Below are 19,004 nucleotides of genomic sequence, written 5' to 3' on the forward strand. Positions count from 1 at the left end.
CACTTCACCTGCTTCCCCACAATTCCTTCCTGTCAGTCAGCTGCACTGTGAGGTAGTGTGTTTGTGGTGGCAAACTGTCTGGCTGTGTCTATTTAGCTTTGTGCCACTGCCTTGCTCTATTTGTTTGTAGGTTGGTGCATGTCATAACACAGTTCCAAGTCACTATGAGATGGCAGGTATTGTGCTTGTCTGACTGGCATACAAATCTTGGTATGATTATCTATTGGTTACTGTAGCTTTGCTTGCGGTGCATGGTTTCACTGTCCCCTTGCCACACAATCTTGGGTATGTTGTTTGTGTACTCACCAGGCTCTGGTATGTCTGTTAGCCCATGGACACTCTCTGGTGGTAGGATGTCCCGCACCTTCTCCTCCCAGGTCCTGAAGTAGACTGGTTTAGCAGGAGGGCCACCGTCGGTGCACTGACTCAGGGCGTGATCTTTTTCGATGAGTTTCTTGACCCTCCTGCGCACGTCATACCACCTATTCTGGATATCATACTTTGTGCGCCTTGCTGGTGCTTGTGCGTTCACCTTGTCCACAATCCTCGCCCACATATTTGTTTTCTATGACATGGCATGGGGGTCCTTTGGACCAATGTACCAAACAAATGTGGCTCTACTCTGATGATCTCGTCTACCAGCACTTCTAACTCACTATCTGTGAACTTTGGATTCTTCTTTGGGGGCATGGTGATGGGTGGTGGTGGTGAGGGATGTGTGTGTGAGGGTGCAAGTGAGGGTAGGTTGGTGTTGGTTTTGCTGGCTGTATGTGTGTGTGCTTTTGGATGAGGTGCTGATGGTGTGTGGGTTGTGTGATGGGTGAGTTGTGAGTGTGTCTGTGGTTGCTGTGTAATGATGTTTGCTGCTGGCTGTGTCTCCTGTTTGCAAGGGATGATGGTAGTGATTGTAGTCCTTTATATAGTTGGAGTTGTGGGTGTGTCTTTGTCCCAGTTTTTTTTTATTTGATATTTATTGGCTTTGTCTTTGCTTGTTTGGTCCTTTTTTTGTCTTTTTTTCTTTGGGTTTAGTAGGCATGAAGGAACCGTTCATCTGATGGAATCGGACGCTGATGTTGTCTCGTGCGGGCTTCTCCGCCTCGTTCACGCTGCCTATCTTCTGTGTTTCATACGCGTCGGTCACGAAGGTCTCTATTGCTTGTGGGCCCGGTTGTCTGTGCGTGTCGGTCATGCGGCTTGGTCTCCGTGCAAGTCAGTCTGGTTTTACATGCATTGCATCGTACTGCGCAGATCAGACATCACGGGTACGGGTCGGTCGGGTTCATTCCGGGTTCGTGTCGGTCGGTGAAATTCGCGTCTGTTTTTCGGCCGGATCACTATTTTCCCTACAGCTCGGTCGTACGGCTTGTATTCCGTACGTGTTGGTTGTAATTCACACGCGTTGCATTGTACTGCACGGGTCGTACGGCGGTGGTCCGTGTCGGTCGGTATCAGGTCCGGGTCCGTGTCGGTCGGTTCGTTTCGCGTCCGGAATCGGAATCGGCCCCATAGTGTACAGATTTGGTATTTAGAAAGGACAGCAGCAACTACATACAAGGGACTGGGGGTCTACAGAGAAACACAGTAAGTGATGTATATGCTGATGGAAGGTCTTCTTTTACCCCTGGCAATCCGAGCTGAGCATGATTGCCATCAAATTGTATCATGTGATAGAGCTAAATTGTCAAGCCCTGTAGGTCATTTTTATCACGTGGTAATCTGCCACATCCATGAGGGTGACCATTAGATCATAAGGGTCCCCTCCGTGGTGAGCTCATATGCTCTTCGTGGATGCCATTCCCCACCGAGGCAAACAATTAATGCCACAATGTGTGCAAAAAACATAGAAAAAACTATGAAAAAAACTATGTAATGCAGTGCAGTGAAATATAAAAAGGTTATGTGAAAAGATGTTTTAGCAATATCTCTTTCCTCACACCTAGTAAAACCAAAAGAAGTTAACTCAAGCTCCCGCTAATGATTCATAGTAGAGCACTATAACTCCTTATATATGGTCAACATGTTTCAGCCTAAACGGAAGTGATCCAGGCTTTCTTCAGGACCAAATCGCAGCTACTGCATATTAACCAAGCAAAAACACTATAAAAAGAAGAACCATACAACCTCGCTTGGTGCGAAGCCTTCATATGCAGGATGCAATCATCACCTACAAGAAGATAAATCAATTATCATACTTTGTGCTAATAAAGAAACTAGAGACCAGCAGGCATAATATTATGTCCCAGATGGCTCTAATGTATCCGCTTACCCTGAGTGGTCAAGGCCCAAACCTCACCTCCCTGGAACCTTCCTCGGGTGTAGATGAGGCCCCGCTCTGTAATGAAACAGGGGAAAATAAAACAAGATGGGCTCTTCAGCCAGCACCAGAATTAAACAACCAAGGAAAACCCCATCTAAAGTATAGGGTCCAGCCAGGTTATGTATCAATCACACTTCCCTCCCTTACACTCTTTAAAACAAACAGACCTGCCAGATGTCAAAGGCCTGTTTTGATCATAGAGACTGCTATTGTGAGAAGAAAGCTCAGTCGCAGGTTCTACTAGCTGTGTGCTTCCTGTATGTCTCTAAATCTTCATGGCTAACCTGTTAGTATTTAGTGGCTTAATGTTCTCAAAAGCATACTTAAAAATCAAAATCAGCATGGTATTAGTTAAACCTACGTCTGAATAATTCCCTTATGCCGGACAGGAACGAGATAAACGTCTTCATTCTAACATAGGAAATTAACAATTAGAAGCCCAGCGTCAGTGAGCAAATATATGTTCTCATTTAGGCTTGGGCTCCAACATCGCTACATCAAGGAACCCTCACTAAAGGATTCGTTTCCGTTGCGCTACGTAATTGTGTTACTTCCACTCAATTGGGCATACACTGACCTGTCCGTCGGTACCTCTGGACTCCCGCCGAGTTCAGGGAAGGAGGCACCAGAGTCGTGAACATCTTTGATATAAATACCCTTTGTTGTAGTGGGTCTACATCCGGTTTAGAAAAGCGCGCGCTCCTGCTAGTGGCGGAGTAGCCGCGCCGAACTACATAATGACGTCAGACGCGTCTCTTCTGTAGTTTAGAGAGGCGCACGCTCAGTATCACCTAACGTGGCACCGCTAGACTACAGAATGACGTCACGCGTAGTTGCCCTGTAGTTCAGTGTATCGTTTAACACCCGAGTCAAGCACGGATAGATTACGTTAAGTGTAAAAGTACACTATCATCTCAAAGATTTATTTTGCAAAGGTGATAGTGCTATATTCCCTTCCAAATATCGCTAGAAATAGAGGGAAAGGCTATTTTCTCGGGCAGTCATTAGTGTCAAAGCGCCCCTAGTAATCTTATTGTGTTAAACAAGGTGGAACAAGTGCATCTATAGTGGTGGAGGAAGCATACCCTGCATTGTGTTGCCCTTTAAGTAGAGATCCCCCCAAAAATCCAAATCTTGTCTAAGGGAACAAGCAGAATAACATTACGTATTCGTCTCCACGTGTCACTAGATGTGAAGAAAAAAGTTTTGTATGTAGTTATCTACGGGTAATGGTGATAGTTCTCACATCCCTGTTGCTCCTATTGAATTAGTCAACACTGCAATAGAAGGGAAATGAACAACCTACGCCTGGTGTGAGCCTTCACGCAAATGATGTCATCATATGTATCTTATAAAAGGCATGCCACTGGTACATTCTGTAGTACCGAGATATACATTTTTGCGTTATATCTTATAACGTGTTGTGTAATTTTGATGGTCATCTAATGGCCATCAAGTACTCGTGGTAGCCATGATGTTTAAGTTACATAGTGACCAATCCAAACCATGGCCAACTCATCAGGTATGTAGTGTTCTAAGACTCAGTGGGGCCTGCCTACAAATTAAAGGCTAACCCAGGGAATGTCATCATTCAGACCTAGAGTATCACTGTGTAATCTGTACACCCATTTTTGCTCTTTGACAAATGGATATCTAGATATGTCACTGACAGATAAGGGTATACTGGGTTTTTCGAGAACAGTCCATTTAAACTCTGCTGGTCCATGATGTTCATTGAAATGTCTCATGAGTTTTGTAGTGAGCTTCTTGCATCTAAATGTACTTTTGTGCTCCAACATACGTGCCTTAACTTTTCGAGTGGTCATCCCGACATAGTTAGTTCTACACGGGCAAGTGATCAGATAAATCAGATTGCTGCTGTTACAATTAGTGAAATGATATTGAATCCAAGGTTTAATGGTTCCTATATCAATAGTTGTTGAATGGGAAGTCTGTGGACAGATAGAGCATTCGCCACAGGGATGGTGGCCAGTGGCCGCCGGTAAACCCCAGAGCGTTCCCAATTGTCTCGGTAATGGTGTCTTGGGGCGTGTGTGAACCAATTTGTCCTTGATATTACTGCCTCTTTTGAATGCAAACAAGGGAAGAGGGATCTTGTCTTTGCTCGAATTCAATAAACGCCAGTGGTGTCTAATACACTTCTGTACCTGGTTTGAGAGTGTACTAAAAGTATGTACAAAAGTGAGTCTATCTGCAGGAGGCTTTTGCATTGGTGGCTCTAAAAGGGACTCACGATGATTGTTGGCAGCTCTCTTGCGGGCACGTCTTATCAAATTCTGAGGGTAGTGTCTTTCCAAAAGATTGGTAGTCAGCAGCTGGGTATGAGTTTTAAAACCCTCCGTTGTGGAACAATTTCTCCGTACTCGAAGAAATTGTCCGTAAGGCAAGTTGTCTCTAAGTGCCTTGGGGTGCTGGCTGTCGTATCTGAGGAGCGAGTTCCTCGCCATAGGCTTTCTGTAGATTTCGCTCTCTAGGCCAAAAGATGTTACAAAAATGGACAAGTCCAGAAATGCCAATCTGGTCTTACTCGCTTCCACTGTGAATTTAAGGAATTCGTTTTGTGCATTTAACCATTGATGGAACTCAGAGATAGAATCAAGGTCTCCACGCCAAACGACCAGGACATCGTCAATATATCGCTTCCACAAGCGAATCGATGCCAAAAATGGATTGGTGGGAGCTAGGACGTGTTCCTGTTCGAATGCATGCACATATAAATTCGCCAGACTGGGCGCGAAAACACTTCCCATACTTGTCCCGGAGGTCTGCAAGTATAAGGAGTCTTCGTATTTAAAAAAGTTTTCTTTCATGGCCAGGCGTGCCAGTGTCATAATGAAATGGACAGGGGTTATGGAATGCAGATCAGTGCCCTCTAAAATAGACATGATGGTCTCCAAGGTTTCATCCTGGGGAATCGAAGTATAGAGGGACTCTACGTCAAAAGAGACCAAGTAGTCCTTCTCCTCATCAAATTCAATTGTCGGTAATAGTCTCAATACATCTTTGGTGTCCTGAAGATACGTCGGCATCTGTTGTACTATAGGTCTCAAGAAAAAATCCACAAAAGTGGACAGAGGCTCTAGAATGGAGCCCTAGCCCGAGATGATAGGTCTTCCGGGCGGAGGTCTTTGCTCTTTATGTATCTTCGGGAGGATGTAAAAATAGGGAGTGACAGGAAATGGAGTTCTTAAAAATTGAGCCTCCTGTGCTGTGATCCATCCCTCATTGAGCGCCTCTTCACTACATTCTAGAATCGTGGTCTTCAATCTATTCGTAGGGTCATCATGCAAAAGCCTGTAGGAGTTCACATTCTGTAATTGGCGGAGGCATTCAGTTCTATAGTCATCAGCATTTAGGATGACTATAGCCCCGCCCTTATCCGCCGGCTTAATGACAATATCTTCGTGTTTGGCTAGAGTCTGAAGAGCCAGCTGTTCCAAGCGTGGTAAGTTCTTGTAACTGTTGTTGCGTCGAGTGCATAGATCACTGATCTCACTTCTGACTGTATTTTCAAAGACTAAAACTTGTGGTGGAACCGCATGGCTTGGAGGGTTGAACGTGGATTTTGTTCTCAAACCCGTGTTCCGTTCAATATCCTCTGTTGTAGTCATCTCTTTGTCCTGGAAGAAGTAGTGCAGCCTGATTTTTCTGAAAAACTTTGCAAGCTCACACTGTATTTGGAAAGGATCGCCCTCAGATGTTATGACGAAACCCAGACCCCTATTTAGCACTCGTTCCTCATTTTCAGCTAGGGTACGTCTGCTCAAATTCACTACTAGGTTAGGTTCTGCTATGGGCCTGTCTGAGCTGAGTTCCTCCTTGTGTTGCTCCTGGTCCCTGTGTGTGGGCCAGTGCTTGGGTCCCAATGAACCTGAGCCTGTTGGTTTCTTCTTTTGCCTCTTGGTCTTGGAGGGCCATAGCCTAAAAAAGACTGGTCCTCATATGTCGCTTGGTAGGGTGTCATGGGGGTAGGGAACATAGGTGTTTGAAAACCCCAAGGAGGTGGTGGTTGCCACCATTGTTGGAAATGTGGATTGTAAGGACCTCGTTGGTTAAACGGTCGCATACCCCGCCCTCTACCTCTCACTCTCGGACGCTGATTGGTGGATTCCTCAGTATCACTCGAAAGATCATCAGAGCTGGATCCAGAATAAGTTGATCCATATCTTTTGCCATTGCTCTTAAATTCTGGTGGTGAGTAATCTTCACTCGTATAAGGATAGACCTTCTCATGTTTAAATTTCGCTAAGTCTTTTTTAAACTTTTCAATTTTGGCCATTAATATAGAGTCTTTGAAATCTTTATTGCTCTTATTAGATTCCTCCAGGTTTTTTTTAAAAAGGGTTGCTGTCACAGTAGTTTTTATTTGTGCCTCCAGTACTTGTATCTCTACAAGGATAGAGTCTGCAACTCGTTTGACGGTACTAATTATTAAAATTAGCCAATCTCTGGTACATCGCCAAGCTATTAACGACCAATCCTTTCGAAAGGTTTTATCTTCTAGGAACAGTCTTGGTGCATTATTTACTATCAAGCCTGGAGGGGCACAATTGGCTCGTAAATATTCCGCCATAATTGCGCCATGTATAGAGGCCCGTGAGTGAGATTTTTTCAAAAACAAAACTTTTCCCCAGTCATTACTAGCATCCGGCAAGGAAGTACTAGCTATATCCAAAATACTTGGCATATTGTCCAAGATCGCCTGATATACTGTGTCATCGTATGCTAAGCCACTGAATTCTGCCATCTTGATAAGTCAAACTAAACAAGTCCTAAGACACCCGAGCAGGAGAGGGTCCAAAGAGAAGGTAAAAAGGTGAGAGAAACAATAAAAAATCCCACTAACCTGTTGTGGAATGTAACTACCAACCAGTGTAGTTTTGAACGCAGACCCGCAGCTAAACAGCTGCTCAAGAACATCAATACAACAAGTGAGAGGAGGGTCTAAGGGAAAATAATTTAGAGACCTGCCCAAGTCCAAATCCCCTATTCCAAACTGAAGCAACTACATACAAGGGACTGGGGGTCTACAGAGAAACACAGTAAGTGATGTATATGCTGATGGAAGGTCTTCTTTTACCCCTGGCAATCCGAGCTGAGCATGATTGCCATCAAATTGTATCATGTGATAGAGCTAAATTGTCAAGCCCTGTAGGTCATTTTTATCACGTGGTAATCTGCCACATCCATGAGGGTGACCATTAGATCATAAGGGTCCCCTCCGTGGCGAGCTCATATGCTCTTCGTGGATGCCATTCCCCACCGAGGCAAACAATTAATGCCACAATGTGTGCAAAAAACATAGAAAAAACTATGAAAAAAACTATGTAATGCAGTGCAGTGAAATATAAAAAGGTTATGTGAAAAGATGTTTTAGCAATATCTCTTTCCTCACACCTAGTAAAACCAAAAGGAGTTAACTCAAGCTCCCGCTATTGATTCATAGTAGAGCACTATAACTCCTTATATATGGTCAACATGTTTCAGCCTAAACGGAAGTGATCCAGGCTTTCTTCAGGACCAAATCGCAGCTACTGCATATTAACCAAGCAAAAACACTATAAAAAGAAGAACCATACAACCTCGCTTGGTGCGAAGCCTTCATATGCAGGATGCAATCATCACCTACAAGAAGATAAATCAATTATCATACTTTGTGCTAATAAAGAAACTAGAGACCAGCAGGCATAATATTATGTCCCAGATGGCTCTAATGTATCCGCTTACCCTGAGTGGTCAAGGCCCAAACCTCACCTCCCTGGAACCTTCCTCGGGTGTAGATGAGGCCCCGCTCTGTAATGAAACAGGGGAAAATAAAACAAGATGGGCTCTTCAGCCAGCACCAGAATTAAACAACCAAGGAAAACCGCATCTAAAGTATAGGGTCCAGCCAGGTTATGTATCAATCACACTTCCCTCCCTTACACTCTTTAAAACAAACAGACCTGCCAGATGTCAAAGGCCTGTTTTGATCATAGAGACTGCTATTGTGAGAAGAAAGCTCAGTCGCAGGTTCTACTAGCTGTGTGCTTCCTGTATGTCTCTAAATCTTCATGGCTAACCTGTTAGTATTTAGTGGCTTAATGTTCTCAAAAGCATACTTAAAAATCAAAATCAGCATGGTATTAGTTAAACCTACGTCTGAATAATTCCCTTATGCCGGACAGGAACGAGATAAACGTCTTCATTCTAACATAGGGAATTAACAATTAGAAGCCCAGCGTCAGTGAGCAAATATATGTTCTCACTTAGGCTTGGGCTCCAACATCGCTACATCAAGGAACCTTTTGGTTTTACTAGGTGTGAGGAAAGAGATATTGCTAAAACATCTTTTCACATAACCTTTTTATATTTCACTGCACTGCATTACATAGTTTTTTTCATAGTTTTTTCTATGTTTTTTGCACACATTGTGGCATTAATTGTTTGCCTCGGTGGGGAATGGCATCCACGAAGAGCATATGAGCTCGCCACGGAGGGGACCCTTATGATCTAATGGTCACCCTCATGGATGTGGCAGATTACCACGTGATAAAAATGACCTACAGGGCTTGACAATTTAGCTCTATCACATGATACAATTTGATGGCAATCATGCTCAGCTCGGATTGCCAGGGGTAAAAGAAGACCTTCCATCAGCATATACATCACTTACTGTGTTTCTCTGTAGACCCCCAGTCCCTTGTATGTAGTTGCTTCAGTTTGGAATAGGGGATTTGGACTTGGGCAGGTCTCTAAATTATTTTCCCTTAGACCCTCCTCTCACTTGTTGTATTGATTTAGAAAGGACACCCAAAATACACAAATTCCGAACTGGTATCTCGTTACAATCTCATTTTAGGAGTTGGGCAAAACTTTAGCAACTCCTACAGTGATACATAGGAAAGCCTATGATCTGTGAGATCTGTAGATGGACCCAGAGCTAAATGCTGCCCATATTCTAGAGGTTTTTGTTTTAAACTTTATCTATCATTTTATAGCAATTTTATCTAGTACAGTAGCCGAATTGCAGTATCTTGACATATATAATGTGAAGAAACATCTGGAAACAAAAAGGTGATAACATGTATAGTGACATTACCGGAGCTCATTGAGCAACATCCTAGAAATAAATGTCAGAGAGATGATCATTCAAATAACATGGGCCTATACGAGTAAAATCACAATCGTTTGACAGCAATCCTTGGCATTAGTACATCTCACACTCTTTTGAGTTCCGACTTTCTTCTTCCCACCATTCAGTCAGAGATTCACATGTGGTCACATGGGTTTAGCCTGAATTGCTGTCTATACTATCCACCACAGCCATATCCACTGTTGCCTTACACCTTAAAGACGCCTGGTACGGCTACCAGATATCTCGTGGTCTACAAGTTAATGGTCATAGAGCATTGTAGTTATTAGACTGTGTGTTGCAGTGTGACAAATCTTTAAGCCATTCATCCAATGTTGGCAGAGGCCCTTACAACCAGTGCATGGCCACTCTCCGTTTTGCATGTAGCATACCAATGCAACCAGTCTGCAGGATGCTTTGGGAACTTCTTTATCATGACCCAGAAGTGCGACTAACGGGGTGAAAAGTAATGGTAGTTCTGTTATGTCCTGAAGCACCATGATCACCTCCAACCAAAATGCATGATCACCTGTGCAATCTCATGCTAAGTGAGTGAAATTAGCACCTCCTATTCCGCACCTCATCCAGTTTTCATCCTCCCTCAGACCATATCTATACAAATGCACTGGAGTGTAATAGATTCTGTGAAGATATTTAAAATGTATTAGAAGGCATCTACCATTTTGTGAAATGGACTTTGTGACTGAACAGCAATATAACCACTGGGCCTGCCTTGTTCATCCTGCTACTCCTTACACAATTTCGTCTAGTTAAGGTTGCCCTCGGATCTAGCAAGACGGTATAAAATTGAAATTCCCCTTTGTGAGGTTTGAGTCTGCAATAGATATGTCAGTAATGTAAATTCCTTGGGCTCCAGCATATTTTCGCCCAACGTGGCGCGGAGAGCTTGTCTCACTCGATAATAGTGATACCTTACGAGCGGTGATGGGTGTGAATTTTCTGTCAACACATGTTCCCAGGAGAGAACTCCCCCATTTAAAAACTGGTCCCCCATATTTTTTTATGTTTAGTGCATGAAGAGCCTGTATTATTGCCTTATCCTCTCTCAAAGACAACCCCCTGCACCATTCCACAGGAAGTTTTGGAGAATAGGGGAGTGTGATTCCCTGCCTATCTGCAGTTTCATATATTTGGTACCTATTAACTCCCCAGGGACCAAAAACATGGTATCACCTCTGTGGTTTAGTGAGCAGATATTGGAGGAGACTTAATGGATTGACCTCAACTCTTTCTAAGGATAAGTGTGACAAATTAGATGGCCCATGTATCCAGGCATAAGCATGGACCTGTTGTGTACCACTATATAATATAGTTCAAGGTCGCGGGCATTGAGTTCATCTGTGATGTATGGTCTTGTCAAAATGGCTCATTTTGCCCTGGGTTGCTTACCCGTCCATGCCAACCAGAGTAATAAGGTGCAGAGAGTGCAGAACAACGATTTAGGTAACAGGATGGGAATATTGAGGAAGAAACATGAAAACTGAGGCAACACACTATCATCTTCATAAGGGCTGTACGTACTATCAGTCATATTGGTAACTTGATCCATCGCTCTATAATTTCTGTGAGGCGCTGTATTGCTCTGCCATAATTCTCGCAAATTACTATCAACGGATCTGTATGCATTTGGATACCTAGATAGTGAACAGGTTCAGTGGCCTACAATAATGGGAAGTCCATTTGTAGTGGGGTATTGGAAAATATAAGTGATTTGTTCCATTTAATGCACAATCCAGAATGGCTGCTAAATCTTGTCACTTCCTGTAGTATTGGAGTTAGGTTGCACTCTGGATTTCTCACATATGATGAAGTGTCATCTACATATGCAGATATTGTAAGATTGTATTGCGGGAACCGTATGCCGCTGTGTGAATAGTACTCTTGCATGCCACAAGCCAAGGGCTCGGCCACCAGTGAATATGGTAATGGAGAGAGTGGGCACCCTTGCCTAGTGCCCCTTGTGATTGCTATTGGGGCAGATAGCATATCATTAACACGTACTTGCGCTACTAGACTTGTGTACAACACTTCCACCAACTATATGAATACCTCCCCAACTCCGACCCGTCTCAACACTGCCATGAGGAAGCTCCCCTCAACTGAATCAAACTCCTTCTCCGCGTCCAAGAAGACGGATGCTGCTCGAACATTTGGGTCTATTTGTGCAATTGTACCAAATAAAGGGGCACATTTACAAGCCCCTTGCGCCACATTTGCGTCATTTTTAACATGGGAAAAGTGACGCAAAAGTGGCGCAAGGGGCTTATAAATCTGCCCTAAAGTGCGTAAATTGCTTTTAAGGGAACGGCCTGGGATAAAGCCAGACTGCTCTAGTCCCACCAGTCCTGGTAGCAGTGGTGAGATCCTATTGGCCAAAATGTTGACAAAAATCTTGGTGTCCGTGTTGAGCAAAGACAATGGTCTATATGAGGATCACTGTGTGGGCGCCCAGGCTTCAGCAGTGTAACCAGTATGGCCTCTTGCATTGTTGGGGGCATTACTCTGTCCTTAGGCATTCCCTCGTATAAATTAACCAAATGGGAGACCAGCCTATCTTGATAGGCCTTATAAAAGTCCATAGTGAGGTCATCTGAGCCCGGCGCTTTATTATTCTGCATTTCTTTAAATGTGGCAATGATTTCAGAGGGGCGAAGAGGTGCCATTAGCCATTCCCTATGTGAATTGGTTAGCCCTTTCATAGCAATATGTGCTAGGTATTCTTCAGTATGGAGCTCCCGCGAGATGTAGAGCTCCGCATAGTACACTTGAAAGCCTTCAACTATTTATGGGGCACTCCACACCTGTGTACCATCACTATCTTGAAGAGACAACCCTTCACTGTCTCCCCTGGCTGGTCGAGACAGGGCCGCTGATGTGTATTCATCGATTTTGCCTCTAATCTGTGCTAACCTCCAGGGCTCTAATGTTTTTTGCGTATCACGCTCTAGCACCGCTAGTTCTTTTTCAAGTTTTAGCATTTCGGTCCCGTATGAACCGGAGAACCCCGGCATGTTTCGAAATTGCCACCCCACACATATAAACCTTGAATGCCTCCCAGATGGTGGCCATTCGAGGTGCACTTCCAATATTAGTGCGGAAGTATTCTTCAATTGCTTGCACCAGTTCCTCGCAAAACACTGCAAGAATATTGTGGGAATCGCCAAGCCAGGGACCTAGGTTGCATACCCTCGAGTGCGACGATGACCTTAACAAGAGAGTGGTCAGAGAAGGTACCGGGCAGATGTGAACACTCTTGTATATACATGAGTAGGCTCTTTGAGATGAGCCAATAATCTATGTGTGTATGTATGTCATTTATCAAGGAGTAGTGGGTATACTCCCTAGCCTTGTGGTGATAGATATCGCCAGACATCAATCAGCCCACCGGTCTCTGCAATGGCAGTGATTGCCTTTGCTGCAGCAGAAGATCATCTGGGGGGTCCTCAAGACCTATCTAATTCAGGTGATAAAACACAGTTATAATCCCCCATAACTATGGAATATTCATATGTGTGGTGAGTTTGTTATTGAGGGATCAATAAAACTGGGGATCATCATAATTGGGGCGTAAACCCCCACCAGAAGCACATCAAGACTATCTTTATGACAGCGCACCACTGCATATCTCCCACCATGGTCCACACATACCGCTTGGATTTGTATGCCTGCACCACGACGAGCCCATATCAGAACCCCTGTGCATGCGAAACCATTTGCTACAAAGGTGCCCTTCATTCTGCCTTGTGTAAGCAGCCCTCAATTAGGTGCTCGATGTGTCTCTTGCAGTATAGCAACATCAACATTATGCCTCAGCAGATAAAAGACAATTTTTTGAATTTTACGTTGATCTTTCAAACCCCTGACATTGTCGTCCAGCCTGCTTCTCTTGTCTTATAACAGCAAACATAAAACTAGTTTCCAAACTGGACTTCTTCATTCAGCTATTTAAGGAAAATACACTATAACATATGGCACACCCTTCTCCCCATTCCATGCCATGTCTACTACCCCATGACACGACTTCTGAGTCCCTCCTGTAGTACCTCCCACCCTTGTAGGTCCGCTGTTGTGTGTGATACACGCAGGGGCAGTGAGCACCCCTGTAGTGTACTCCAGTTGGTATGAGTTTGTGACAGAGTCTTTTCTGACAAAAACCTCCAGCTTCTAAGCAACAGATAGCATGCTAAACTGTAGGTGTCAATACGAGTATGCAAGAACTGTAATAAGTAGATAGTGTAGCAGACATGTCAGGTTACACATACGACTATTATAAATGATACCTCATATGTCTTAGTGGCAGTAGCGGCAGCAGTCAGCATCCCGTGTACGTATGTGGTACAATGTTCAATCTGTGAACGAGAGCGTCAATCCTGGCAGTCCAAATCACTTCGGGGGGCACCATCATCTAGTTCCAAGCCCTGAGAGGTTTTCTGAGATTTGACATTATGATGTTTTTTGGGTGCCTGTTGTAGACTATTTGCATCAGTATAAATCTTAGTTTTGCCATCTATTGTAACTCTGAGTCTCACAGGATAAAGCATAGCATATTCCAAATTACGTTCTCTCAGTTTTCACTTCAGGGGAGCATATAATTTTCCGCTTCCTGGACCTGCAAAGTAAAATCTGGGTGCATGGATAGTTCAGAGCCCTCAAAGCGTAGTTTTCTGAGCTCCCTGGCTCTCCGCAGTGCTGCATCCCTGTCCCTGTAGTTTAATAACCTAGCGAGTATTGGGTGAGAGGGGGCACCAGGGGGAGGCCGTGGGCCAGTGAACGGTGCACCCACTCCACCACAAACACAGATGAGAATGAATCGCGGCCCAGCAAGGTTATGAGCAACTGTTCAATTAATTGTTCCATGTTCCTAGTGGCTGAAGATTCGGGTAATCCAACTACACGCAGATTGTTACACCTTGATCGTGCTTCTAAATCCTCAGCCTTATTCTGCAGCGTCACCATCAGTGTTTCCATATGTATTTGTGCTCCCGTGGTTGCAATTTGCTGAACTTCAGCATCAGACACTCTTCTCTCTACCATGCTGATTCTTTCAGCCTGCTTGTCCATTCTTTTGGACATGCGGTATGTGAGGGAGTCGATTTTGCCATCTATGGTTGTGAGGCCCTACTCCATGGAAGTGAGAATGGCTTTCAGATCTCCCCTAAGATCAGAGCTCAGGGCAACCTGCTCTGAGGGCAGCGCCTCTGTGTCCTCATCCCTGGACCTAGTGGATTTGTGGTGCTCAAATTTCAGCTTGGATTGAAGCTTGTCTGGTTTCCCCATAGCGCTGTGGATAGTGCGAAAAAGGTAGAAGAATGTTGGTAGCGTGCTTTTGATAAATTAATGTCAGCCCCTGATGTGTCAAACAATGGCGGCGGTATTTGCACTAGCCCTCAATAGTATGCTGTGACCGGGTGCCCCAAAATGTCACTGCGGGATCTTCTCTGTGAGTCTGTCACCCAAAATACGAGATCGTAATGTGAGGCCTCCTCTGATGTTAGCTCCTGTGTCGCAATCTTCCCCACACCCACTCTCACCTGGGTGCTGTCTCATTGAGGAGCAGGATTCGAATCCCAGCGGCATCACAGATCCCCCTGCCAGGGTACCACCCCAACAGGGAAGCAGTCCAGCCACGGCATGGACTGCTGCAGGATCCGGGTATTCCCGTATAGGTAGGCCCCCAACAATCCCAAGCCGTCGCGGTCGAGCCGTGTTCAGTGAAGCGTGGGTGGCAGTCCAGAGCCATGCCCAACGATGCACAGGGCCCCCGCCTACTCCATTGCAGTGTAGACAGCAGGAAAATCAAGGTAGGCTCCTTCGGCTGAGGCGTCGTGGCTGCCTCGATCAGGAACACGGCTCTACCACCGATCAGGCCGTTCTCGTAGCAGCTACGCACCTTCGCAGATCTTCACCACTGGTGTGCCTTTTTACTCACCGATAGCTCTGCTCGCCAGCAGAGGAGTCCACACATCAATAGCTCACCATTAAGCACCTGAATTTACGGGGGAATATGTCGAATTTTGACGGATTGATAAATCGGTCTCGGGAGCTCGCTCACGTTGCGGCCAACTTTAAGCCAGGCAAACTCCACCCCCCCCATATTATAGAGTTGGTGCAGTGGTGCGGTGTACTCACTGGCAGAATTGACCCTAACATTAAATGTTGTCCACTGATGATGTGCACTGAGCTGACCAGCAGCAAATAAGCAATGTACAATGACCCTCTTACAGAGGGTCAGAAAGTTCCTGGCTGCACACAAGCAGCATGGCATACTGCTTAGAAGAGTCTTGAGAGGTGTAAGTATGTAACAGAGGCTTCGAAGTGAGATACACCATGAGCAGTCACAGGATATGCTGAAGTAATCCTCTTTGTAAGGAAAGACTGACCTTGCTTACAAATGTCTCGGTTTCTGTCCAGCTATCACCAAATCAATACTGCTGTAATGAAAAGGAAATGCTCTCCATCCTCAGATCCAGCACTTAGCCTGCAACTTCTGAGTCGAGGTCAGGGGTCTACCTGCAGCTTTGATGGGGCTTTCCTTGCCCATGAATCAAGCAAGAGAGACACCATGATCTTCCTACAGGGGAAACAACCTTTACATCGCGGTCAATACAATGCAAGTTGTTACAACGACTTGCGCTTGATGGCGCTAAACACTAAGGAATAGTATTATTTACTATTCCAACACCTTCCCTACTGTTAAGCACACTGGAATTGGAATAATAAATCAGGGCCTATTCCTAAGTCCAGCACCTCTAGCGCAAGTCGTTGTAACGACTTGCTTTGTAATAACCGCGGTGTAACGTACCGCAATCTATCGTCACAAATCCTTCCTACAGAGGTGATCAATGGCAGCAGGGATGACTGCAGCAGCAGACCTCCGTTTTAAGGAAAGATATGGGCACACTGACATCACCCCAGTGTTTCATGTGACACATCATATTCGTCCCCAAATTTCTTTTAACCTAAACACAAACAAAACATTCAACCACCAGCCTTCCAATGTGTAGCTGTTCCCCCCTTTGGATCAGATCACTTCCACCGATACTTTGAAGTGTCGAACTTCATAGTCATCTAATCTTATCAGCATCCTTTTACTGGGCCTCAGGTTGGGTGAGTGTCTGCTGTGCTTTGATGATGATATCACTGGTATTCCCTTTATCTTAGAGATGAGAGAGCACTCGGTCTACTTTCAGCATGATGGGTGGATTTTCACCTAGGTTTCCAACTTTTCTGGGAAGTTGACCTTACATATCAAAACATCAGGCGCAATGTCAGGTTCTGGCGCAATGCTGTCTACCTCTGAGGGGACTGCTACTTCCTAAACATCAGGATGGTCCAAGTGTCTGAGGCACTATCTTTGCTGACAATCACCAAGGTTCTTTGCCTGTCTGTCATGAGAAGAGGGTATCTTTCAAAATGGAAATAGAATTTGCCCTCACCCTGTCCGTTGCACACAAGGACCCAGTCACTAATCCTAATATCAGACTATCTACATCTTCTGAACCTCCTGGCCTTTGTATTGTAGGATATCCTTACCTGATGACTCACATGCTCATCCACGGGAAACTGCGTTTACAGCGCTGTCGGTATAACTCTGTGCCATTACAACGCGGTCAGCACAATGACCGCATTGTTACCACGCAGAACATTACAACACAAGTCATTGCAACGACTTGCTGTAGGGGGCTTTAGGTGTTGGATTTTCGATCCAACACCTTCCCTACTGTTGCACAGACTGGAGTTGGAATAGTAAATTATACTATTCCAAACTCCAGCACCGCCCCCACAGCAAGTCATTGTAATTGTATGCATGGTAACAATGAGGTCGTTGTAACGGCTGCGTTGTAATGGCATGCAATGTAACGCATGCAATGTGAAGGCTGTTTCCCACACCAGCTCCCTCATGACAGCCTTTTATTGCCCTGTGACAGCCAGTAAGGAAACCCCATGGAATAACCTCAGAGACAAAGCCCATCAAGTAAGATTAAACAGGAAGGATATTGACAGCCGATTCCAAAGGATCAACCAGCAACTAACTTGTACTTACTGTGTTGTAAAGGCATGTGTTGTAACACCATATAGTCTCATCACCTGGCAGTGGAGACCAGGATTCAGCATGGGAATGACACTCTGGGTGGCGTGCCCAAACATGATGTCAGCAGATATCCCTTTTGCGGTACAGTGGGGGTGCTTCTGTAGGCCCCCAGCAACCTGTGAAATGTCATCTTCAACTCCCTCTTGTTGCTCAAACAAATTCTGATGGCGTGTTTAGCGTCCTTATGGTTCTCTAAACTACTCTGTTGGCCTGAGGCCACTGAGGCATTATTTTCCTGTGAATGATGTTTAGGAACTCAAGGTACTAAATCAAGAGCACTAAATCTGCCTCTGGCAATAGTACAATTTAATCTATAAACATTGAAGTCCCAGTGCAGGATGTATCTTATTTAAGTCAATATAGACTACAAAAAGCAGTGAATATCTTGAGTCTCCAAGAATGGTTGTATAGTACTAGTCTGAGAGTTCAGAGACTCATGAGTCTAATATAGTGTGCACTTCTAGTTAGGAAAACAAATACATCTTGTGCATTGCTTCTGGGTTAAAGCAGAAACTTTTATGGAAGACAGGGAGGGTAGCATACTGCCTAGCAGATGAGCACACTTTTCTTGTACAGTTGGAGTAACTGATGAGTGACTGGAGGCTGAGTCTTCTGGTATTTCCGGCCATTTCTGATCTCTTGGACCACATACACTTGGACCTCATCTAAACCCCGGCTTTTAATGTTCATGAGTTATTGACCAGATCCTGATGTCGAGGGCTAGCATGCCTTTCTCTAGAACTGTTAGGGGCTCAATTATATGCCTTTCCTCCTTTCCTTTTTTTCCCTTTTTCTGGTGTCCCAAAATGCTAACAAACTCACTGAACACTTTAATAAGACCATTAGCGACGTCCTGGACCAAATTGACCCTCTTAAACTGAAGCATCAAAGAAAAGTTAATTCCAAATCTTGGTTCAATACGGAACTCAATCATGAAAGACGTCAACTTAGATTGGAAGAAAGAACATGGAGACAACACCCCACTCCCTTCCATCTTGCCCTCCTCAGATTGGCTAGATCAACTTATAAGAAACAAATTTGTAATGAAAAGGCAACTTGAGCATACCTTAAATAGGCCCAGAGAACTGTTTAACATTGTTAGAAACTAAACCTCATCTGCCCCTCCTGAGTTGATGGCCTCAACTGAGAGATGTGAGGAAATTGTTAACTGCCTCTAGGACAAAATCACCAAAATTTACCAATCCTTCCATCTACCTCTGGTTCCGACCAGCCCCTCATATGCCCTTGACATTGCCATTGACACACCCCCCTTATTAACTCCACCTCATTCACTTAATCCTCCCACTTAACTACCCACCACAACTTCTCCCGATGACATCCCTCCCAACTTACTTCTGAAAAACAATGCCTCCTGGCATCATTTCCATCCTATGACTGAGCTCGAAGTCTTCAATATCATTTCTAAACTTAAGCCAACC

The sequence above is a fragment of the Triturus cristatus genome, chromosome 3_2 (assembly GCF_964204655.1).
Source record: "Triturus cristatus chromosome 3_2, aTriCri1.1, whole genome shotgun sequence".
Taxonomy (NCBI): domain Eukaryota; kingdom Metazoa; phylum Chordata; class Amphibia; order Caudata; family Salamandridae; genus Triturus; species Triturus cristatus.